Source organism: Xenopus laevis, chromosome 5L, assembly GCF_017654675.1.
Source record: "Xenopus laevis strain J_2021 chromosome 5L, Xenopus_laevis_v10.1, whole genome shotgun sequence".
Taxonomy (NCBI): Eukaryota; Metazoa; Chordata; class Amphibia; order Anura; family Pipidae; genus Xenopus; species Xenopus laevis.
In genome coordinates, this window is record NC_054379.1 from 55017536 (window position 1) to 55042919 (window position 25384).

The 25384-nt window shown below is 37.7% G+C and overlaps 1 long non-coding RNA gene across 1 annotated transcript; it reads right to left on the minus strand.

Moving 5' to 3' along the window:
• Positions 1–6379: 6379 nt before the first annotated feature.
• Positions 6380–14144, minus strand: LOC121393670. The gene is made up of 3 exons (XR_005961238.1): positions 10715–14144; positions 7651–7718; positions 6380–7239 (listed from the first exon to the last, which is right to left on the minus strand). It is a non-coding gene; the product is annotated as an uncharacterized LOC121393670 (long non-coding RNA).
• Positions 14145–25384: the final 11240 nt, after the last annotated feature.

Consider the following 25384-nt stretch of genomic DNA (forward strand, 5'->3'; position numbering starts at 1 on the left):
GACCTTCGACTACGACTTTGAATCGAAGGATTCGAACTAAAAATCGTTCGATTTTAATTCCCAGTCAAATATCGAGGGTAAATTAACCCTCGATATTCAACCCTTGGTGAATCAGCCCCCTAATGTTTTTGATTTATGTTGTTCCTAAGGTTTTCATAGGTTAAGACATTGTAGCTGTGGCTCTTGGATTACAAAGTTTGGAGTGCAGAGCGCCACCTCTTCTCTGTGTTGTTATCTAAACTAAAGATAGAGGAAAGCAAGCAGGGGATGTAGCTCTGAACAGGAGGATAAGTCCCTTTAACCTTTCTTCAGCTGTAGGAACTATTTTGTCATGATGACTGTGTCCCCCAGTTTAGGAAAAGAGAAAAAAAAGGTTTAACTGTGAGTGCAAAAATCGCAGTCTCGTGAATTTGTGATGTGCTGGATATAGACATATCTTACTATTTCTGCATGTCTAATATTAGCATTGTACTACAGACTTATATTAGCTGTTTTTAAATCCTAAATATGTGCATATATAAGATTAATAAAAAAAAACATGTTAAAAGGAGTTGTTCATCTTTAAATTAACTTTTAGTATGAAGAAAAGAGTGATATTCTGAGACAATTTGCGGTTGGTTTTCATTTTTTAATATTTGTGATTTTTGAGTTATTTAGCTTTTTATTCAGCAGCTCTCCAGTTAGCAATTTAAAAGACCAGTAACATAAAAAATTTTTTTTTTTACTTAACGAAAAAAAAAACACCAAGGCAGTTTTAACTTTAAATGTGCGAAGTCTTTATTGAGAAATTACTTACCGATTCTCTGCTTGCACTCCTCTTCGGAAAAGGCGATACGGCAACGATCCATTGTGCAGCACTCAATTTCTCCTCCCTGGCTATCTCCTAAAGAAGGCAGGGAGGAGAAATCGTGAGCCGCACAATGGATCGTCGCCCTGTCACCGTTTCTGAAGAGGAGCGCAAGCAGAGAATCAGTAAGTAATTTCTTAATAAAGACTTTGCGCATTTAAAGTTAAAACTGCCTTGGTGGGGGTTTTTTTCTTTAAGTAAAAACGAATTTTAAAAAAAAGTTACTGGTCCTTTAAGCAATCTGGTTGCTAGGTTCTAAATTACCCTAGCAACCATGCATTGATTTGAATGAGAGACTGGAATACAAATAGGAGAGGGTTTGAATTGGAGGAAGAGTAATAAGAAGTAGGAATAACAGTAAAATGTTATCTTTACAGAGCATTTGTTTTTTAAATGGGATTAGTGACCCCCATTTGAATGCTGGAAAGAGTCAGAAGAAGGCAGCAAATAATTAAATAACTAGAACAAATAAATAATGAAGATCAATTGGAAAGTTTCTTACAATTGACCATTCTTTAACATTCTAAAAGTTAACTTAAAGGTGAACCACCATTTAAGATATGATGTTCTTTACTTTTTACCCCTTTGTTGATGAACCGGACCAAGATGCTGGATTTTTTAATTTTATTTTTACAGATGCTGTTTTGGTGTTAATGTTTAATGTTATTTGTTTATTTAATGTTAAAAATAAACAAATATACTCCTATTATTTTTTGGTATTGATGTTCATATTTTATGAAATGTGTATTTTTTAAAAGTAAGTACAGTGAGTTTTAATGAATAAAAAAATGGTGCGTGACAGGTCGGCTCTTTTGTGGATGATGGAGGCTGAAATATAAATTAATAAAAGATTCTAACTCTTACATATGTATGTTATTTTTTATATTGTAATATAACTGGTCAACAAGTAATATAAGGTTGCAAAACACATTTGATTTCAAAATATTTAATCAAGGGCCATATATTCAGCAGGGTAATCCTGGTGTTGTCGGAATCCCATATATAATTCCTCAGGATCTGGGAATTTGTCCCTGATGACCTTTACAGCACAGGACGGAATAGGTCTCCAAACTCCTTTTCCTAGATACCCATGAATCCAGGCTGAAAAACCTTTGTATGCTGTTTTCCGTAGTAATCTGTAATTAGTACATAGGAATTCTTTATGCAGTATACTATAGCACAGTAAGATATTCTAAGTGGGTAAATTAGGTTCAATAGGTGAGAAGTCCTAAAATTGTCCTACAACCTATGCGAAGAAGCTTGCGTCTAGTTTTTTTTTTTTTTATCTCAGGCCTTCTCTGCAGAAGTGAATAATTGTGCTTGTGCCAGTAAATTCAAGATAAGGATCCAGTGTAATCTGGGCAATTACCAGACTGAAAGCACATTAGTAAAGTGAAAATAATTTCAGCATCACTAAAGAATATAATATAGTGGATAATGCACCCCCTATTGTAATTTATATACATATTAGAAATCACGGAGGAGTTACATGACCATATAGTTTTTATACAGGTCACATAACTCCGAGGTGACTTCCAATATCTTTATAAATTTCTGTAGGGGGTGCATTCTTCATTATAATCTACAGTGTTTCTATGTGCAGGGTCATTGTGGTTTTTAATTTTATTAATGTGTCTCCCTGTAGATATATTTTCATGTGGCATATGTGGCATCCTGGCCATACATGTTATATTACTGAAGGTTAATTAGTGGCAGAAGGGGAAAGGAGGCATGAAGGGTGGAAGATGCAGGGGAGGGGCAATACCGGAGATGATTGGAGAGGGACAGAGGGAGCAAAAATTACAGGAGTTTTATCGCAAATGTATAATCGGAGTTGCAGAGGGCACAAGACCGGAGAGGCATGTGGGTGGGAGGGGCTGACAAAATGAGACTGGAGTTTGATTGCTAGAGGGTCGCAGAGGCAGACGGAACAAGACAATGTAAATACTCTTCCTTAAACTATTACATTGCGAATTTTTATTGCGCATTGGGAATTTTAATTGCGCATTGCCCACTTTTAAGAAGTGCTTGAAGGTGTTGTAATCTTTTGGAGCAAACGTAACAACTTTTTCAGTAAGAAGTTATATTACATTCACTGCGCACTGGTGCTAACTATAAAATTTGCAAACCTTCTTCCACTGTCGGAAGTGGTCGCTAAACAGTTTCTGGGTTCGCAAAGCTATATTAAATTCGCACAAAGGCAAATATGTTTGGACAGAGGCATAACTTTTCACATTGCGAATATTTTTCCTTTGCCGACTTTTATTACATTCCCCCTCAAGACTAGAAAACGAGGAGCGAGTGAGAAGGAAGGAAGTGGAGGAAGTCAGATGTCAGACGGACAGGCAGGAGAGTGAGGCAGTGATAACTGCTGTCTGAATACTTTATATACGGCGAGCTCTAACGTAAGAGCGCACAGTTTATATAGTGAATTAAGTACCCCCTATTGTAAAATATAAGGACATTATAAGTCACCGAGGAGTTCCATGATCATATATAAGCACGTGGCCGAAGGCCGAGTGTTTTTATACAGGTCATGGAACTACAAGTTTACTTCTAATATTCTCATACTTTACAACAAGGGGTACTTTATTTATTATAATCTACAGTTTGGTCATTTTCCTATAGGACCAAACTGTAAATTATATCCTTATAAACGGCACGTTCCTACGTCAGTACGTGTCGTTTATAAGCTAGAGAGATCACTCTCTTCCTCCACTGCGTCCCGCTTCTGTCTAATTCCATGGGTCAGCTCTTTCTTAACACGGTGCACTCCTCCTGTCTCACAGCTATGGCTTGTTTAAATCAGTGTCAGATCCCCCTCTGCTAGCCTAGCCCCTCCCCTCTGCTCTGTCTGGCTCCCGTCGCATAATGACTGTTTGGTCTCCCTTATGGAACGCATTTTAGGACATCATCAGGGGAAATCATTGTCCTGCATACACTGTCCTAAGCAAGAGGAATGCAACATGGCATGCTTTTTTACTCACGAATCCTCTGAGGCTGATGTCACACCTCACTCCTCCCTCGTCAGCCATCCGTCCTGGGTCCTCGCTTCTCACTCCTCCCTCGTCAGTCATGAGTCCTAGGTCCTCATTCCTCACTCCTCATCCATCCGTCCTGGGTTCTAGTATCTCCCTCCTCGGTTGTTATCACTTTCTCCTCACTCAATAGGGTGCGCATATTCAGCCCTGCGCCCTGATTATAGTTATTTGTTCTTGCGATTTGTTTTAGCCAATAGGCGTTTTAGGTTTTTAAATTGCAGCAGTCAAATTCAAGTTACAGCTGAGAAAGGAGAAGCTAGGACCCAGGACAGATGACTGAGGAGGGAGAAGTGAGGAACGAGGACCCAGGTGGGATGGCTGAGGAGGGAGGAATGAGGAGCAGGACCTGACAGCTGAGAAGGGAGGAGTGAGGTGTGACATCTGCTTTGAGGAGGGGTTAGTGGAAAAGCAGGCGACGTTGCATTCCTCTAGCATAGCAGATCGCATACAGGAGATGGGTTTCCCCATACGATGTCCTAATATGCGTTCCATACTCCCTCCCTTTCGCATAGTTCCTCTCTGTCTCACCCTCACTCCCCTTCCATCCACCATTTTATCTTTCACTTCCTGCTCCTTTGTGTCCGCTACTTTAGCTCCTCCCTCCATGATGCCATTCCAGTCTCCCTCAGCCCTCACACAGTCAATCTCCGGTTTCGCTCCGCCTTTATTCATCACTCTGTTCCTGGATTCTGTCACCTTCCTTTATTCACCTTCCCCCTCAGCTTTCTTTTATTTTGCAACTGATGACGTCACTCAATGCAGGCAACAAGGCAAAATGAAAATAGCTGATGGAATTCAAAAACAGGTACTTATCCCAAAAAAAGTAACTACAGGGAAAAAATTTAATCAGCCTTAAAAGTATAATTTTGTAGCACAAAAGCAATTCCAGTAAAACTCTGCACACACAGACACTGTAAAACACTAGACATGAAAACTGTAGATTATAATGCATACTGTACCCCCCTACTTGGAGTTATGTGACCTGTACAGTAGGGGGTACATTATATAGTAGATAATGTACCCCCGACTGTAATTTATAAAGATATTATTAGTCACCATGGAGTTATGTGACCTGTATAAAAGCACTCGTGCAGCCTCGTGCTTTTCACATAACTCCTCAGTGTCTAATAATATCTTTATAAATTACAGTAGGGGGTACATTATCCACTATATAATCTACAGACCAGCTAATTCCCTATGGGCCAGACTGTAAATCCTCTGTGACTTCTAATATCTATATAAATTACGGTAGGGGGTGCATTATCTACTATATAACTTAAAGGGGTTGTTCACCTTTGTGCTAACTTTTAGCATGATGTAAAGAGTGATGTTCTGAGATAATTTGCAATTGGTTTTAATTTTCTATTACTTGTGGTTTTTGAGTTTTTTAGCTTTTTATTCAGAGCCTCTCCAGTTTGCAATTTCAGCAATCTGGTTGCTAGGATCCAAATTACCCTAGTAACTATGCACTGATTTGAATAAGAGACTGGAATATGAATAGGAGAGGCCCGAATAGAAAGATTAGTAATAAAAAGTAGCAATAACTATACGTTTGTAGTGTTATAGAACACTTGTTCTTTAGACGGGGTCAGTGACCTTCATTTGAAAACTGAAACAGTCAGAAGAAAAAGGCAAATAATTTAAAAACTTTAAAAAATAAATAGTGAAGACTATTGAAAAGTTGCTTAGAATTGTCCATTCTATAACATAATAAAAGTTATATCAAAGGTGAACCACTCCTTTAAACACACATCTTCCCTAACTACCCTCAATTGTTTTTGTTATATATTGTATCACTTTTAGTATGTAATTAATAGTCTACAATTATATACAATCAATATTAAAACTGTTACTGAATGTAAAAAAATGCCCAATTTTACCCATTCTTTTCTTTCTTTCTCCTTTGTACCCCTACTGTAATTTATATAGGTAGTTTTTGATACATGTAAATCAACTGTGAAACACTGATTTTTTTGTTAATGACCTGTTTGTAGAAATTTGAATTTTTAAAGATATTAGCAGAAATTGTAAACTGATGTAGAATGTGAAAGATAAACACCTTTAGTAAAGTCGTACCAATATGGTTGGAATGAGCACAATGACAGATTTAAAGGGGTGGTTCACCTTCACTTAAATTTTTTGTATGTTATAGAATGGTCTATTCTAAGCAACTTTTCAATTGGTCTTCATTCTTTATTTTTTTAATTGGTTGCCTTTTCTTCTGACTCTTTCCAGCTTTCAGATGGAGGTCACTGACCCCATGTAAAAAACAAATGCTCTGTAAGGCTACAAATGTATTGTTGTTGCTAATTTTTAATACTCATCTTTCTAACCAGGCCTTTCCTATTCGTAGTCCAGTCTCTTATGTAAATCAATGCATGGTTGCTATGGTAGTTTGGACCCTAGCAACCAGATTGCTAAAGTTGCAAAATGGAGAGCTGGTGAATAAAGAGCTAAATAACTGAAATAATAAAAAAATGAAAACCAATTGCAAATTGTCTCAGAATATCACTCTCTATATCATAACATAACTCAAATGTGAACAACCCCTTAATAGCTATTAAACTGGACAATCACAATTGATTTCCAGCAGTCTTAAAAGTCTTACATTTTACTATTAATAAAGAAATTCAAAAGAAAGTTTATTAAAGAGTGTAATATTTAGATCAATGTGTAAATGTTTCAAAAACTTCTTTGACCATAATTACAAGTGTGTAATTCAAATGATGTAGTAGCAATTAATTGTGACTTTAATCATACAAAAAGATTCTTGACCAACCTTTAAATTGTTAAAAGGCTTGTTGTTTGCAAGTGACTGCTCTTCACATCCCACTCAGCATGAGCAATGTGAAGAAATTAAAAATAACCTCTGGAAGGATGACTTAATGCCCATTAAATTTGAAATGTAGTATTTAGTCAAAAGCCTAACACTATTGATACAACTTATGTAAGGCAAATATCAATATATTTTTAAAATACAAGGTACCGGTTAAGGTCTCGGACATTAGGTGGATACCTTTGCTGACCGATCATTTTTAGGTTTATTTATATCCTTTCTCTGTGTTGGCAATAATCATAAAAAAAGGGATGTTGTAAGATGCATGAAAATTCCTCATCCGTGACATTAATAATATTGTCGATTTCTTTGCAACACTTTGATTCAAGATCGGTTGGCATTGCCACACAGTTGTCACATATGCACCAGTCAGTGTTGCCAATTCTAGGGGAGGGTTGCACTGCAAAGTTTTCAGAATTCTGATCTGAAGCTGACCTCCTAGGATTTTGAGGGAAGCATGGTTCATCTTTACCATCCCCATGCTTAGCCCTTAGCTGAGCATCAATGTAAGCCATCTGTAAAATACAAAGACCAAAATAAGAGAAAAAAATGGGCAGATATTGCAAATAGGCATAAATGCAATCCATACGAATTGTCGAATAATCCCCGATTTATTTTAGGGTAACAGAAAAAACAATGTTACTGAGTGTTTTGCTTCCCAGAAGTATTTCAGCTTGGCAAGCAGCTGATAAAAATGCAGAGAACTGGTACCCAGTCCAGAACTGGAATACAAAATAGGCCCAGGCTCTTGCGCTTTTAGTGATTCTGCACTTGCACCTACTGGGGTCAGAGATGATCCCTTATATTGTCTACAATACTTTGATATAAGCAAGAACAGAGCAGCTAATGTCACATATTTCAATTAATGACGTGGCCAATATAATCACAATTTACACTTTCATATATAATTTTGTTTTTAAATGTACCTTTCCTTCTCTTGAGAGTGGAATATCAGATGATGTAGAAGGTTCCACACATTCCATGGTCTCTGTATCTATTTGTAAATGTTTTTATAATATTAATAAAACCCTTTAGACAATATGGTACACACACAAAATTTTTCCCAAGTGCTTATATGCTTTCCATTGCTGCCCCCTTGTGCCTATAAGCCACTCCCCCTAATTTTATGCTTCCGCGTGACATTATGTGTCTGCCCCCTGTGTGGTCTCCTTATGCATACATGCACCGCTATCCCCTATATGCATCCCTTGAATGCTATCCTATGCCCCTATATGCGCCCCTGTACAATCCTGTGGTCTATATGTAATGTCCCTCCATTGATTGGTCACATAGTGCCTATATGAACCCTTGTATGCCTTCCTATCCCACTATATGCAACACCCGTACAGTCCTGTGATCTATTTTTACCACCCACACATGCGGTCTCCTATTGGCTATATGTATCCATGTTGATGTCCCCTAGTGCCTATATGCCACCCTACCAGCATATCCCTAGCACCTATATACACCCCCCTGACAGTCCTGTAGTCCATATACATAGCTACCCCTGTGCAGTCCTTTTCCCATATAACTACACACTCCCCATATGCCATCCTATCCCACTCTATGTTTCCCTTGTATGCCATTCTATCTCCCTATATGGACCACCTGTACAGTCCTTTAGTCTCTATATACTGCCCCCCTCCCAGTTCGGCTCCTAGTGCGTACATGCGGCTTTCCTACTTTTTGCTAGTGCCTATATGCTTTCCCACTGCTGTCCCCTTGTTCCTATAAGCCAGGGGTCCCCAAACTTTTTTACCCATGAGCCACATTCAAATGTAAAAGGATTTGGGGAGCAACACAAGCATGAAAAAGTCCCTTGGGGTGCCAAATATGGGCTGTGATTGGATATTTGGTAGCCCTTATGTGGACTGGTTCCAAGGCTGGAATGCAAAAATAAGCAGGTGCTTTGAGGCCACTGGAAGCATTAGGGTTTAAAAAGGTTTCTGTGTTCATTTTGTATTTTACACTTGAAAAAGGATCCATGAAGATCCGAAACATGTTGTGCTCAATAAATCTTTTGCAGTAAAAGCTGCTATTTTGTGTGCTCCATCCTACTTCGATTTTGCATTATCCAAGGGGTTGGAGAGCAACATGTTGCTCACAAGCTACTGATTGGGGATCACTGCTATAAGCCAATACACCTACCTTTCCCTAGCACCTATATGCATCCCCCTGTGCAGTCCAAATATACCCCTGCCCCGTGCAATCCCCTAGTGCCTATATGCCACCCCCTACTTTTCCCTTCTGCCTATAGGAACCCCCCATATGCCGTGCTATCCCACTATATGTGTCCCTTGTATGTCATCCTATTCCCCTTTCTATACAGCCCTGTGGTCCATATATACTGCCCCCCCTCCCAGTCTCCCATGCAGTCCTGTGGTTCATATATACCTCTGCCCCCTGTGCAGTCCCCTAGTGCCAATATATAGCATACTTATTTTTCCAGTATCCCTATATGCAGACCTTGTATGTCATCCTATTCCCCTATATGCTTCCCCCATACAGTCCTGTGGTCTATATTTAATGCCCCTCGTGTGGTCCCCTAGAACCTATATGCACCCCTGATATGCCATCCTTTCCCCATATGTATCCCCCTGTCTTGTGGTCCATATAAATGGTTGCCCCCTGTGTGGTCCCCTTGTTCCTATATGCCACCCATATTGTTTTCCTAGAGTCTATATGCCACCCCCTATTTTTTTCCTAGTGCCTGTATGCATCCCCTGCATGGTCCCCTAATGCCTATATGTGGCCATGTATGCCATCCTATCACCCTATATGAGCCCCCCGTACATCCATGTGGTCCCTATATACTGTCCCCCATCCGAGCCCCTGTTGCCTATATACACTTTCCCTACTTTTCCCTAGTGCCTATATGCAACAGCTCTGATAACCACTAATGCCTATATGACATCTTGTGTCTATATGCATCTCCCTACTTTACCATTGTACCTTCATACACCCCACCATATGCCGTCCTTTCCCCCATATGCACATCCCCCGTGCAGTCCATATATACGGCTGCCCCCTATGTGGTCCGTAGTGTCTATACCCGTTCCATGCATAGTCCCCTTGTATGCCATCCTATCCCCCTACACCGGGCTCTGTGCATTCCTGTGGTCCATATATACCACTACCCCCTGGTGCCTATATACATCCCCTCTGATGTCCTCTAGTGCCTATATCTGGCATTCCTACTTGTGCTATACCTATATACTGCCCCCATATGCCATCCTATCCCCCTACATGAGTTCCTATATATACGTTCCCCTCTCGTGCAATCCTGTGGTCTATATATAGCGCTGTCCCTCTATGCAGTTCCCAAGTGCCTATATGCTATCACCCACTGCAGTCCCATGGTGCCTATATGCGTGGCAGGAGCTGTTCACACATGCTGCCCCTCCTGCAGTTGCTGAGTACCTCTATGCATCCAACTTTTGTGGTTCATATATTCTTCCCCCTCCACATCTACCATTATGCTGCCCCCTGCTGTCCTGTATTTGATATATTGTCCCCCCTGCAGTACATATTTACTGGCTCCTGATGTTCCTTTGTGCAAACGTACTTCCCCTTAGCAATCATGTAACAATTATATTCTATCCCTCCTATAGTCCCAAGTACAAATGATCTGCTTTCTATTGCTCTACAAATACTACAAAAAAATTGTTAACCGCTGTTGTGCCCCACAATAATTATATTACCCCCCATGCTGCCCCACAGTATTTGTGCAAACCCCATGCTGCCCCAAAATTGTGTAAACCCTTGTTGTGCCCCTCAGTAATTATGTAACCTCCAGTGTGCCCCACAGTAATATGGTAACCCCTGTTGTGTCCCACATCAATTTGTTTACTTCAATTTTGCACCACAGTAATATGTTCACCCAATTGTGCCTCACAATAACTACAGGTATGTTATCCGAGCTACACCATAGTAATTGTTACCCCAGCTGCTGCTCCACAGTAACATTGGCCCCAAAGCAATTATATTAACCCTGAACGATGCACAGAAGAAGCGAACAATAAAGCAGTTGTCTGGCAGAAGCGGACCTTCCCCCGACAGCCAAGATAACCAGTGTCTGTGGATTCTTGTAATTCTTGGGGAATGCGTAAGTACAGCAGCGATGTTTTCACTCGTTTAGTGTCAGCTAATTGCTGTGGAATGTAGAAGACGGCGCAAGATGCTTTTACTTGCTCTGCTCCTTTCTTCCTGATAAGGATCTTCTGGTCAGTGCGCATGCGCGGGATTTCAGACTCAGAGGTGCGAGGACGGAAGATTTTACTGCTCTTTATTCAAAATGGCGCTTTCCAGTCAGGCTATTTTTGAAGTAAGAATAAATAAGGTTATGTACAACTTTAAAAACTCTCTCTTAACTGCTGGTCTGTTTAATCGAATTGCAGACAGTATATGCATATGTTTGAAAAGTGACAGGTCCTCTTTAATGCCGATCTGGGAGGGCACGTATGCAAATCTTTAAGAAAAAAACGATCGATCCTCCCTCCTTATATTTATTAGACTCTGTCGGATCATTTGGCTCCATTTATTAAAAGGTTGTATATATTGGAGTTTTTCAAAATTGGAGCCCTAAATAGGAAAGGGGGGTCACAGTGAATAAGCTATAATTGAGTATTTATTCTGACATTAAATAAAGGCAGTGAATAAGTTATTTTCGTTTATTCCATAAGGGAAAACAGTGTTTAAATTAAAAATCCAGTAGCTTTCTCTTTTGAGGAGCTGTTGTTCCAAATCACCTCCTCTAATACCTAACTGGATTTGTTCAATTGCCCAAAAAGAGAGTTTATTGGGATTGGCATTATGATTTTCTCGGAAATGTTTTGCTACTGTTGAAAGTATCCTTTCACTTTTTAGATCTCCTTCTACATTTCTAATAGTGCTACAGTGTTTCTGTATACGTTGTTTCAACATCTGAGATCTCATTCCAATGTATTTGAGTTTACAGGGACATTCAATGCAATAGATTATTCCTCTACTTCTACAATTTATGTAGTTCTGTATATGTCGTTCTTTCTCAAACCTATCCAAAAAAGTCTCTTTTTTTATCATTTGTTTGCACATATTGCATTCACCACATGGGTATGACCCCTTTATTTTGTGGTTACTCTTTTTATTTCCAAAGTGACTGTGGCACATCAAATCCCTCAAATTTGGGCTTTTTTTTATAACATACTTGTACTTGTTTGGGTAATAGGGATTCTAAGGTCTCATCCATCAAAAGTACCTCCAATGTTTGTTAAGAATGTCTCGAATCTCTCTACTATTTGTATTGTAGGTACTAATGAATCTTAGGTTGGTTTCTGTTTCAGGTTTTTCTTGTTTTTCTTTTTTCTTTAATAATGTGTGTCTTTCTGTGCAAAGTGCTTTATGGTATGCATTTTTGAGTTGTGTATTAGAATATCCTCTTTCTTTAAGTCTATTTTTCAAATCCTTAGCTTGTGTTTTGAACAGAGCCTGTGTGGTGCAGTTGCGTCTCAATCTGAGAAATTCCCCTGTGGGTAGGGCCTTTTTTACATTAGGGGGATGGAAGCTCGAGGAGCTTAGAAGAGAATTGGTGGCTGTCTCTTTTCTAAAGTTGTTAGTTATAAGTTCCCCAGTTTCGCCTTTTCTTATTAGGAGGTCAAGGAAGGAAACTTGTTGGTCCGAGATTTATCTATCTATTTTCACAATTCCTCACTTATCCTCAAGGAGCGGCTGGGTTAATCTGCAACTGAGAAGCACTAATTTAAACTTACTCAATCAACCTTTTTTATTATTAGCACTGGTCACTTTTCGTATTTATTACCTCGATTATCACGATAAATATGAATTAAGAGGTCTTTTATCAACTAATGCAGCACAGGCACTTTATAACAATCAATTACAATTCATTTTTTAACTAATATAATACTAGGAATTCGCTAATCTAATTGGTACTAGCGTCTTTTTAGAATTAATAATTGATAAAATACACACAGAGTCGGTGTAGTGACAATCAATATTTTATTGGTTGTATTTATTTAAGCACTTGCACTTTATATTTATGGTATAAGTTGAGGAATTTACATATATGTATTAACTGATTGGTGAATGAAAAAGTTGGTCGCTTAAAGAATTGACACACGGTCTATAGAAGTGAGGGTTAGTTTTAACTGTTGAAGGCAATTTGTAGTCACAAAACAAGGTTTTTTTTTCTCTTCTCTTTTCTACAATCAATTTTATCCTTGTGTGTACTGTAGTTTTATGAGACACTTTAAAAAAGAAAGTTAGTGAAACCCTATTACTAAAAAACCTACTTGTGACTGTTTCTTTTTTCATAATGACTTTGGTGCAGGGATCATCTATCATGCCTGCAAGCTGTCTCCTTCAAGTTTGATTCCTGGTACAGGTAGGCTGGATTGGCTGGAGGTGATCTTTGAACCTCCCCCTAGTTCCAGCTAGTTAATTTAAGCTTTGAGGGCAAAACCAGCATTCTAGAAAAGAGATTTTGGGGGTTCTGGAGGAAAGTATGGAATACCTTCAGCAGGGCAGCTGCTGACACAGAGGTAATTTCTCCTCCCCCAAACTCTTGTGGTAGGGAATGCCAATCTCATGTTTTATGTCCCCTTGTAATTACAACTGGTATTGTGCTGAATACAATATTCATCCTGATATGTTGTGAGGTTAGTGTATATTAAATTCAAACTGCAATTAAGCTACCATTTTTTCAGAGAGTATTTTCCATGATATATGTCCTGTATAACTCATGCGGGACAATAATTATTATAAGTATATAAAAAAAGAGCCAGTGCAAAAGGCACAGTAACAGACAAACAGATATATAGGGTAATATTGCTTTAAAAATAGCACCACTTTATGTGCTCAAAAAGATTGATTAACTCCACCGCTTATTTGTTAATCCCTTATTGCTCTCACCACCACCATAGGCAATGTAAAGAAGAAACTTTTTAACTTTCCTTATATGAACTTTTTAGGTGGGTACTCACAAATGTTTTTCAACTTGCATGTATAAATCTCATCGCATATTGCAAACCACCTTCTGGTATGAACTGCTTTAAAGCTCTTATAGATAAAGACGTAATGATTCAACAGTCTCACCTGTTGTTATAGAGGTCTGATGCTCCTAGAGCTTCATGCCGTGCTGCTAAGGAAAGACGATGGAGACAATCCTACTTACCCATTACATAGAGCTCAATACAGTAATTATCCCTGCAGTGTTTTGTGAGTAATAGGCATGAAATTGCCATTTAATTTGTCCTGTCTAAATTTTTCCTACAATGTTTTCTGTGGTGGGTTAATACATGGTATTGGCAATTCATTAAAGGGGCTGTTCACCTTTAATATTACTGTTAGTATAACAGAATGGCCAAATCTAAGCAAATTTTCAATTGATCTACATTTTTTTTATTTTTTGTAGTTTTTTTTTATTTTTATTTTTTGTCTTCTTCTTCTGACTCTGCAGCTTTCAAATGGTGTCACTGGCGCCATCTAAAAACAACTGTTTAAGGCTACACATTTATTGTTATTGCTGCTTTTTATTATTTTTCTTTCTATTCAGGCCCTCTCCTATTCATATTCTTATTATGTTAAGTGAAAGGAAGATCTATTAACTGGTATATTACTTCGATTGATTAAAAAAGGGATCTTACGTGTGTCAGTGTGACGTCTAGTGCAAACTGTCTCAGACTTTCACTCTCTACATCATACTTTCCATCTGACACGAGGTCACCCATTCCGATTAGAAGAAAAGAGGTTCCGCCTAAATATTCGGAAGGGGTTTTTTACAGTGAGAGCTGTGAAGATGTGGAATTCTCTCCCTGAATCAGTTGTACAGGCTGATACATTAGATAGCTTTAAGAAGGGGTTGGATAGCTTTTTAGCAAGTAAGGGAATACAGGGTTATGGGAAATAGCTCATGGTCCAAGTTGATCCAGGGTCCAAGGTCCAAGTCTGATTGCCATTTTGGAGTCAGGAAGGAATTTTTCCCCCTCTAAGGCAAATTGGAGAGGCTTCAGATGGTTTTTTTTGCCTTCCTCTGGATCAACTGGCAGATAGGTAGTTAATAAAAAAAAAAAAAAAAAAGGTTGAACTCGATGGACATGTGTCTTTTTTCAACCTTACTTACTATGTTACTATGTTACTAACAGTTAATAAATAAATAAACCCTTTACCCGTCTAACCCTAATGTTCCTGATTCTCGATGGATATAATGTGTCTGTCATATCAGTACCCACTGCTTGCTTGCTGTCTATGTATCCACTTGATCCCTTGGATCAGTTGGAGTTAAGCTGGCCATAGATGTTGAGATTTTTAAAAGAGCCGATCCTCATCGTGAGACCACGATTATCTCGGAACAATCGTACGATCATACAAATTGTCCATCAACTAAAAAGACCAATTTGCCAGGAAAACAAAGGGTAGCTGCCTGCTTGGCCCTGCAAACATAGATAGATTGCACTGGGGCCGACAAAGATTTTTTAACCTGGCTGATCAATTTCCTGACAGATGTCAGCCGAAAATGATGTTCGATCATTCGAATCCCACTAACCGCACGATAATTTCGAAGGATTGGTCGGACTTCGCTAAAATCTGTAGTTTGGCAAGAGAAATCTTTGTGTCTATGGGGACCTTTAGGCAGGTTTGATTTAGACCAGTGCTCTCCAACCCCCCCTTCCCTTGTGTAGCCCTCCACGTGAAAGTCTGTCTGCTTTGTCTGATTACCATGTGTAAAATTTAAAAGGTATCACTAAAGAGATTAACTGGCCCTTGTATTGTTTAAGATTCAAATTCAGACTATAAAATCCTCCATTGTTCACACATGTAACCCCCCCTGCATTGTTCACACCTCTATTGTTTACACCCCTAAAGCCCTGTACTGTTCACACCTGAGACCCAGATTTAAACTGAACTGTGTCACAGTACAGTATGTAGTACATCTTAGTAGCTGGGCTTCATATTTGTCACTCTTAATCATTTTCTTTGTAACCTTTTCCCCAGTCAAAATCTCTACCCAGAGGGATTCCACACCCTCACCAATGTCAGCAATTGTTATTTCTTTAGTGCATGTCTTTAATTTAGGATTTACATGCAAACACACTCCTCCACCCTTTTTAATCCCTCTGTCCCTCCTAAAAAGGGTGTGACCATTTAAATTCAGTCTAGTCACATGTTTCATCCCACCAGGTCTCAGTGATACCAATTATATCATAATTTTTAGAACATGCAATTAATTCTAGGTCTCCAATCTAGGTCGCCAGCATACAGCAGAGGATATTACTTTTAATTTTGAAATTTGCCTTACTTGTTGGAGAATTATATGTTAAATTAGTATTAGTCTGTTTTCCTTGTAACAGAGGGACCTCCTTTGCTGGTAAACTGTATGCCCTCCTCATTCCTCTCCCATGACCCCTTACTACCGGTAATCCCACTGTGTCATCTACCCTAGCTTCCAAATAATTCTTTATCTCACCCACCACCCCGTAGCCTAGTTTAAACAAATGATTTTGTGTTGTATTGCATCTCTAAGAAAAAATTCTTCATTAAAATAAATGTGCTGTGATTGCCGTATATTAAAACTTTATAAATATTGACGGTAAAACACATTAATTAAAAAATTATGTAAAATTAATTCAGTAAAATTGATCTGCAAAGGTTCAGTTAGATACCATGAAGTAAATCAGCATAAAATACTTTTAATAGACTTGGAAAATATCTGCTTGGAACATGGTGAATAAAAGGACTGTGGTTTTTGCACACTCTTTCAAATCCCAAGTGAGTTTGTGGCTTAAAACACAATTGATTAGATAAACAGAGTATTCATCTCAGAATTATTCTGCAAGATGTACACATTCTATCTGGCTTTAACTACTAAATGATTCTTAAATAATTTAACAAATAATGTTTTAGTACTACAGATACTTTACCAGGAAGTCAAAAATGTAAATTCACAACTTAATTGTAAAAGCCTCACCAAAGGGATGTTTTGGCCCCAGAACTAAACAGTCTGCGTCCTGAGGCCACTGAATAGTTTAGAGCCACCAGGTGCCAGAAAGTTTGCTGACTTCAGAATGCTGAATGTGCTTAACTCTTAATGATGCTAATGAAATTCAAAAGATGTTATCCGTACAACATAAGAACAACTACCTGTAAAAAATGTTTATAAATTGCACTTAATGTCTTTATTTATAATAGCTGTTTAGTCATGCCACTTGCATCACATGGTTTACTAAGAGTTTTGCATAATATTGTATTGTATAATTTAATGTAGCCATACTTTGCATTTACTTGTATTTATTTTTGTGATGACCCCTGTTGGTTATATTAATCTACTGTTCTGTTGTACAGTGCTGCAGGGCTGCATAAGCAGGGCCATATAAATACAAATAAACACACATACATAGTAATACACCTATGAACGTATACACATTTTACTTATTACATTACAGCAAAAATCACTCCATTTGCTTTCATAATTGATATCTGTAAGCAGAACATTGCCTGTTGCTCGGCTGAACTCTATGGCAAGGTCAAGGCGTTCAGGAAGCATGTTCCATTTATTATTGATATGCTACTAATTGCTTTTTACATATGGAGTTAGTTACTACACCCAGGCCAACAAAGGTATTTGGTTAGTGCGGATTTCTTATTTTTATGATATTACTTATGTGCATTAATTAAGCCTTGGAGTGTGGGACCCGGGGTTTCATATACCCTGGTCACTTTTAATATCGGATGAGCCATTGTACATCAAGTTATTGCTGCCCTATATGTAGAGCTCAGGGTTTTACACATCCAGGCTAGAGATTAGCAATGGTCAGCTTTACTTGTTTTTAATTTAGCTGCACTTCCATTACTACATTACCACATTAGTTAGCCTTACTAAGGAAGTGAGTTGAACCAACTATATTTGTGAATCATTCAGGCTAATTTATCAATTTAGTAAAATGTATAATGTTAACTAAAATATTGGGCAGGAGGTGAATACTGAGGGGTATATTTATCAAAGAGTGAAGTTAATAGTGAAGTTCCGCCACTAGAGTGAAATTCTGCCACTTTCCATTCATTTCTATGGGATTTTTAAAGGCGTATTAATCAAAGGGCGAACTTTCACTTCACCCATTGATAAATATGCCTTTCAAAATCCCATAGAAATGAATTGTGAGCTGCGGAATTTCACTCTAGTGGCGGAACTTCACTTTACCCCTGAGTATCCACCTCAATATTTCTGGGTTGCTACCTTGCATATTGAGAAGACCTTCTATATGATGGAGTGGCCATACTTCAGTCTGATCCTGGTTTGGATTGTTATTTATTTGCCTCTGCCAACACTTGACAAGCTTTCCGTAGACTTACTCTGAGTCACTTTTCAACTTTATCTGGCTAGGGGGCATTAGACCTCTGCACTTTTGTTGCTATTTATTAGCAATTAGACCGCTGCACTTTTGTTGCTATTTATCAGTATTTTGGGATACTTTATAAATAAATGGTAAACAAAAATTCCTGCGCTTTGCAGATGGTAGCTTAGTATATTTGAAGAACAACAGTCCCCTATAGCCTAGCTACTGCTACTGCAAAATCTTATAAGATGCTGTTGAACTGCAGCAGACAAAATGTAAATTAATGTTTTCACATGGAAGTAGATGTCAGTTTTATACAAAATTAATTGCAAACCTACTTTGAAAAAGACTTTACTATATACTCTATTATGTGGATTCCATTGCTTTCCAAGCAAAGGTGTAGTTACAGACAAGACAGTTAATAATTGTATACTGATAATACAAAGTGTGCGAAGGGGCAAAGTAAAAAAGAAATGTACCTGGTTGATGTTGTTCTGTCATTTGTTTGGACCTACTATTGTGTTATATAGTACCTAAGCTTGATGTAAACTGCATTTGTATTGCTGTGACCATCATATGACAATGTTTTCATATATATATTTATAGTGCCTCTAAGCAAAAAAAAAAAACTTGGTTATGGAGAAGATGGTGGGGAAAGTATTTTTCAGAGTGTGATATATATAAAAATCATTTTCATGCATATGATGGCCAAAGCAGCAATGGTTAACAAAAGTCAACTTGAATAAGCCAGGCAAATGCTTTGAGGAAACAATGAAATGGAGATAACCTTTAGAGTGAAAGGTCATTAAAAAGAAGACAGAAATATTCTAAGACTGGCATGAAATAATTTACATTTTCAATTCTATTTGAGCGATACAGAGTTTACATTGGGTCTTTATCAATTCTGAAAGGTTATTGAGAATTGGTACGATTAAGTGTCCTTTGTAGGATAAGAAGAATTGTGGATGTAGACTATTTCATTTTCCATGAAGTGAAAAGTCAAATTGATAGCACTACAATAATATTTAATGCAGTTTCAGGTATGCTTACCAAAGTTCATTGTTTTAAGATCGCTAGATTTATTGAATTTCAGAAATCACTATCATTGAAAAAAATGAAATTAAATTTTTTAAAGTTTTGGTAAAGGTGCCCTTGAATGTTTGGTCAAATTAAATTTTTAGTCAAGTGAATGTGGTTTTGTAGAATAGATCATTTACAATAGATTATATTTGTGCATTTTTTTTTTACTAAGCTTGACTAAATCGTTAACTAAGCTTCTGATCCATAAAAAACATGAACTGTGAATGTGTCAACAGCCTCTCCATTCTTTTTTAATGGCAGAAACATTAGGTAATTTCATGAAACAATTTATGCATTTTTAGAAAGTGAAAATTACGGCAACAATATAAATCATGGTAATAGCCTGATTTTTATTTTTCCTTTCTGAGGCTTAATTATAGTATACATATTTAATATGTATGATATACATACAGTAGTATATTGAATGGCATTTCTATCTTAGTTTTGTCCAAGGTTGTGAACTAACTATGTTTTTAAATCTGGTGAGTAAGTATTTTCTCCAGAGAGGTTTCTTATTACATTACATGGTTGATGTGTTTTTGCACTTTTTACTGAGAACATAAGTATCTGGATATTCTGCACCAGGAGTTCTTGTTTGAGCTTCCCCGTAAAATATATTTTAAAGCCTATGTATTAGTCCTGCAAGCTGGACACGTTTGGTGGAAGCTGCAATCAAACACTAAGGGCTGAACTTCACCAGGCGATCAGATTCAATTCATCGTCAGGCGATGACATGCATGCAATGTTTTGGAAGTGCAGCATACAATGGGACTGACTGAGAATCGCAGGTACACACTACATGTATGAGGTATGTGAACGCTGCACACTGAGTCTTCATCCGACAGTCAGATACATGTAGTTTGTACATGCGATTCTCGATCAGTCCTATTATATGCTGCGACGATTAGACATTTTGCTTTTAAATAGTATATTGTATGTATGTATGTGTAACTTTATTTATAAAGTGCAAAAGAGATATGCATTGCTGTGCAATCTTACAATGTACAAATCTTACAATGTATAAAGTACAAACAGGGAGGAAGTATTATTATACAATAAATATAAAAATATAAATACATTAATACATTAAGTTCCATGTTATAGGAAGGACATCCCTGCTTTGTAGAGCTTACAGTCTAAGTGGAACTTTAACATACACGCACAAATTGGAGGGCAAAAGTGCACACGGTTTGGGCAATGGCCCCTAATTGCAGCTGAAGGCAAGACTATATAATGTTCTAGTGCTCTAGACAAAGGATGAAATTCCAGAGGTAAGGAGCAGCGAGATAGAAAGGTTTAAGATGAGAGATGGCAGTGGGTTTAGATGGTGTAAAAATATGGTGGATCTTAAATGAGAGGATGGGACAGTCAAGAATGTACAGTGAGACAAATGTAGAGTGAAGGGTGTAGAAAATTAGCAAAAGTAGTTTGTACGCTATCTTTTGTTTAACAGGCAACCATACAAGAGATTTTATTTGGGGTTGTACAGGCACCCTCTTAGGATAGAGCAGGAGTATACTAGCAGCAGAGTTTAAGACTGAGAGGTGAGAATCTGGGAGATTGAAATAGTCTAAATGGGATAGGAAAAGGGCATGAATTAGTGTTTTAGCAGTTACCTGTGAAAGAAAGGGGCATATCTTGGCAATATTATGTAGGTTTTTGCTGTGGCATTAATATGATTAGAGAAGGAGAGGGAGTGGTCAAAGATAACCCACAGGCAGCATGAAAAAGTAACAGGGATAATGGTAATACCATCAATAATAATGGCAAAGGGAGGAGATGGGCTAGGTTTGGGGGCAAAGGGAAAGGGTGATGTTATTTTAATTATAATGATATCCCCCTTAAGGGTGTTATAATTGTTTACCTATTTCACTTTTAAAAATCAACCAAAAAGGATAACTCATTTATCAATTGATCTCACAATATTTCGCTAGGTGCTATAATATGGGCTCTGTTTGGCTGCAATTTTAGTATCTCTGCTTGGCTGACTTATTCTTCTAGAGATCTGTTCATGTGAATTTTTCAGACACTGGCTGAGCTGACTGCATTAGACACATAACTGGTTGGGACTTTGGTAAGGGTACAGTTCCACCTACATTTGTAATGGACAGCAAACATATGTGCAAAAACATGATCAAACGAGTTTACTTTTTTGCAATACCAAAAATCAAACATCATATATAATTCAATTATTTATGGTAACCACACTGTCCTTTGCCCATTAAAAAAAAAAAATCATTAATTTACTAAAATTTATAGGAAAGGTTTTTATCTGCACAGCTGTGCTTTAGGATACTGTTTTTCACTTTGCTTTAAAAGGAAAGTTCACAAAAACTGAAGGGAAGAACTAAAAGCAGTAAAATATTCTTTCAAATATACATTCAATATGTTTTTATTAGAATATCCATTTCCATAAATGTCCTTTAAAGTACAACAGGTTTTCAAGATCTAAGCAAATGGTTCAAGGATGTAGATTCTATGAGAATTGCTGAAAAACCAAGTAGAAGGGGCCCTGTAAGGTCATGCCATAATTGGTTGCCACCTTGTGTCATAGCAGCTGCCAATGTCATCACACTGTGCTTCCTAGTGATGATCCAAATACAGGTCATGGTGTCCCCTAAAAAAGGTGATATGGGGAAAAAACAGAAAACAAAAATAGTGTAGCGTTCCTGGTATGATCACACACCCAGGGGCACATTTACTAAGGGTCGAATATCGAGGGTTAATCAACCCTCGATATTGGACCATTGAAGTAAAATCCTTCAACTTTGAATATCGAAGTCGCAGGATTTACCGCATTTACTTCGAACGATTCGAAGGATTTTAATCCATCGATCGAACGAACGATTTTCCTTCGATCAGAAATTGCTTAGAAAGCTTATGGGGAAGCTATGGGGAAGGTCCCCATAGGCTAACATTGGTGCTCGGTAGGTTTTAAGTGGTGAAATAGGTAGTCAAAGTTTTTTTTAAAGAGATAGTACTTCGACTATCGAATGGACGAATAGTCGAACGATTTTTATTTTGAATCGTTCGATTCGAAGTCGTAGTTGAAGGTCGAAGTAGCCTATTCCATAGTTGAAGTACCCAAAAAAAGTTTTTTTACTTCGAATCCTTCACTCAAGCTTAGTAAATGTCCCCCCCCCAGTGTTAATGATGTAGAGAGATCAGTGTTAGAATAAAAACTTCCACCTTTTATAAACAGTGAATAGTGCTCTATAAGGGTCAGGACACACAGGCAGATTCAGGGAGATTAGTCGCCCGGTGACAAATCTCCTCTTCTTCGGGCGACTAATCTCGCCTCCGCATACGTCACCGATCCGAAGCATTTTGCCAGTATGGCTTCCTCCAGAGCATACATACATTATATAGTTCATTCGTTTCGTTCATTTTATCATTTCTGGAATTAGTTCCAAAACTGATATTTACATAATAAAGAATGTTCTGAAGAGTGCCCCATTTACACCGTTCACAAAATATCCAGAATATTCATACAGATGGATTTACCAACCTTATATTGTTCAGCTGTTATTGTATACCAGTCATAATCCAAGCTTTTGATAGATGTTTGTAGCCAGGTCCCCACTGAGTAATTATCAAGACAAAAGTGATCTTTATTTTCAGCTGTTAGCTATATAAGCAAAATTAAAGCAAATGTTCCTTCAGTAAAACAGCTAGTATTTCAGCAGTCAGCATTATAGCAGGTTAGCAAACCTCTGTTCTCTGATTATTTTAGATGTTTTGCAGGGCAAACAAACTTACAGCGCTCTCTAGGATGTTCACCTGTCTTCAACCAGACAGTTTGGCCGTCTGGTTTGAAACTACCTACCCAGATTTTAGAATCACACCAGACAGCACTCTACCCTGACTGACAAGCAGGTCCCTGATGTCAACCCACCCCTGCCATCACTAGCTCTGCCACCGTAAGGTGGCAACTCTAGCTTTCTGCATGTTCTAGCTCAAGGGGTTTTTGACCGCCTTCATCTGCCACGCCCTTGGAGTACCCCACTTAGGACCTTGGGGATCCCAGGAACAAGGACTACAAAACACAAAACAGTGAGTGTGATGCAAGATACTTGTTCAGTTTATTGCTTAAACAAAGTCCTCCAGATTAGGCAGCTGAATGTAACCAGACCAAACTGTTCAGCTTGCAACTTTTCATTGTACAAAGGGATAGATAGTGGTAACATTCTCCTCCTCGGTCACAAACAAGACTCAATTGCAATGCCCCACACAATTTGCAAAGTGAAGAAAAAGGCAACATTCGGCTAACTGCTTTTTGCATGGAGCACCAGATCAAAAATCCAATGCTCCATGCAAAGAGCAGCATCAGGAGGCACACCCCAGACTGTCATTACCTCCTGCCTTAAAGCACAAGTGCTGTATTACACAGTAATTTAAAGAAACGTTCTAGTTTTTATCTGATGAATTCCAAAATTAACGCTATTTTTAGTTCTCTTATAAAGTAATATATTAGAGCTTTTTTGTGTACATACATGCAGTTTTTGTTCACTTAGGGTTAATTACAATTACAAAAAGTTTTTTAATAGGAGGGGCTTATTTAGGTATATCATGTGGTGTTGGGGGTTACGATACCATATGCTTCTGAAGTGGCGAGACGCAACGAAACGCGTCAAGCGTGGGATATGTGTCACAGCTGCTAAATGAATATGTTTTTAACTATACCCAATAAATTAAGATTTTATTCGTTCAGTAACCTGGTGCTCCGTGTATATTGCTGTCAGTGAGCACAAGTGCTTAGGAAATGAATACTAAGGGTTTTACTTTTGCATGAATGACCCCTATTGTCTTTGGCAAAACAATTGCAGAATCTGATTGCTTTGACTTGATGGGGAATGAGTTTTAAAAAAATTAAACGCTTTTTTTACACAATAAAAATTGATTGCTGAAAAAGTGAGTGAGTTGAGGCACTAACTCACAGTTTCTTCAATTATTTTGCCAAACTTGGACACTACAGGATTATTAGTATTATTATTGGTAAGAGTTGTGACAGTCTGGGATGTAACAAATGTAATTTCTTTCAGTGTCTGGCATGAAAAGAGTATCATTAAGATGTGTGGGCAAAATATCCATGTTCTAAATTTAAACAAAAGTTGAATAAGTTAAATAGGTATTTTGTAAACATACTAGGAGGCCTCTTAAATAAACTATGAATTATCTTAGACTCCTATTTGTCTTTAACACTGCACATCTAAAACCTTGCCAAATGCTGTCATCTTCATCTGCACAACATTGCCCATAAACTACTTCACAGTATACAACTAAAATTGCAAATATATTTCTTTTCATAACTCCAATCTGTTCTTAACGCTGCTATTAGAATCCTTTCACTACTCCACATTGTCCGCTCCCCCTATGCATATCACTTCAATCTCCTCAAGAATCAAATTCAGATTACGAACAATCATATTCAAGGCGCTTAGCAATGAATATTTCAGCTTAGACATCAAAATATACTCCCTCATGCAAACTATGCAAGACTTTACAAGAGTTTTCTTGCGATAAGCTATCAGACACTACTGTATGCTTCCTTCCAAACATTTAAAAGTTCCCTGCAGACCCACTTGTATAGAGAAGCAGGTTCAATGTACCTTGATTGATTAAAAAGCAACTCATGATAAAGAATTTACCAATCGTTTTCATCATCCTTGTGTTTCAAATGTTCCCTTACATTTCAGTTCTTGTGAGCAATGCCCTCTGATCCTATTTTAATTTGTAACTCTTGTTTGTTAAATTGTTATAAGACTCCTGTATGTTATAAATTAATATAAATCAATGTGTAGCTTGCCGGTGCTATATAAATATGATATGATAATGATTATAATAATAAGTTTGATTTTTCCTGCTATTACAGCTTATTTCCAAATAATAGTTCCTATGCCAGTACTGAAAATGTACAAAAAAAGGTTTTGCATTTAATTCACAAATAAAAACCTCAAAATTACCATATAGCTCTCTTCATACCTTTTGCTATGCACAAGAGAAAATAGGAATACAGTTTAAACACTCATATGAGGTTTTTAATGTATCATATGATAATTCCCAGCACAATAAGGTGAAAGAGAATATATTAGAGGACTTTTATCTACCACACATATCTAGTGCTATTTATGTGAGGCAAGTGAAAGGAAAACTGACAGAATAACCTTTATGACCTTCCAATTCTTACTCACAGTCTCTTTACCCTGCTTTACTTTGCATTCACTTTTTGCACTTTGCATCCTATACTTTGCAA